Source organism: Psammomys obesus, unplaced genomic scaffold, assembly GCF_907164565.1.
Source record: "Psammomys obesus unplaced genomic scaffold, mPsaObe1.curated_primary_1811, whole genome shotgun sequence".
In the NCBI taxonomy this organism is placed as follows: Eukaryota; Metazoa; Chordata; class Mammalia; order Rodentia; family Muridae; genus Psammomys; species Psammomys obesus.
Window position 1 is genome coordinate 10947 of NW_026593600.1, and position 946 is coordinate 11892.

The window sequence follows — 946 nt, forward strand, 5'->3', positions numbered from 1 at the left end:
GTTGGTGTCAGCTCTCCTGCTCTTGTGTCCCCCTGGCCAGCTCTCCCACGATGCCCAGGTGAGGGTGGGGCCAGTTCTACCCAGCCCTCAGACATCAATATGTCCCCAGGCAGCAGCACAGACCAGAGACATCTGCCTGGCCTTTGTGTGATCAGACCCCTGATGCTTCAGGGCTATAGATCCAGCCTTGGCCCCTGGTGGCAGCACAGGCCAGGATCCCACCATGGTCTCTGGTGGCATCACATGCTACTCACATCAGGCTTTTCCTCACTACCCTCGAGTCTCCAGTTTGGCCTCTTCTCATTGTGCCAATGTGTTTCTGTTTCTCTTTCTCCTCCATTTCTATTCCATGCCTGGGGTCTCTGAAAATTCAGGCAGAAGTGGTCTCAGGAGGGCTATATCCAGCTCATGCGTTATGGCGCTTGGCAGGGGTTATACTGGGCATGATTTGCTCCCACACCCCCCAGGACTGTGGGGTGCCAGATTGGTGTTCATCTAAAGCTCGCTTTTTTCAAGGAATGCTAGGCTACTAATCATTCAGATCGTCACAGGCCAGAACACTGAGAGTAGACATAGTAGCCTCTCTCCTCTCTGCCACACACTGACACACATGGCACAGCTGCCGTACCTGTGACACTTCAGGGACAGGTGATACTCTTTTTCTTCTGAGAAAGAGTCTTACTATCTAGCCCTGGCTAGCCTGACACTCATGGTGTAGAGCAGGCTGGCCTTGAACTCATAGAGATCTGTCTGTCTCTGCCTCTCGAGTGGTGTGATTAAAAATGTATGCCACCATGCCCTAGTCCTGCGGTACTGCGCTACATGTACATATTGTGTATTGTTCAAATCTAGGTAAGCGTATCTGTTTTTCTAAACATTTCTCATTTCTTTATGATAAAGACATTCAGTATCCCATAGCTTCTTTTTTTCTTTTTTGAAATGTATA

The 946-nt window shown here is 49.6% G+C and overlaps 1 non-coding gene across 1 annotated transcript; it reads right to left on the reverse strand.

The window, feature by feature from the left end:
* Window positions 1-517: 517 nt before the first annotated feature.
* On the reverse strand, window positions 518-649 carry LOC129684177 (small nucleolar RNA SNORA17). Its single transcript, XR_008721289.1, has one exon. It is a non-coding gene; the product is annotated as a small nucleolar RNA SNORA17 (small nucleolar RNA).
* Between the last annotated feature and the right edge of the window lie 297 nt (window positions 650-946).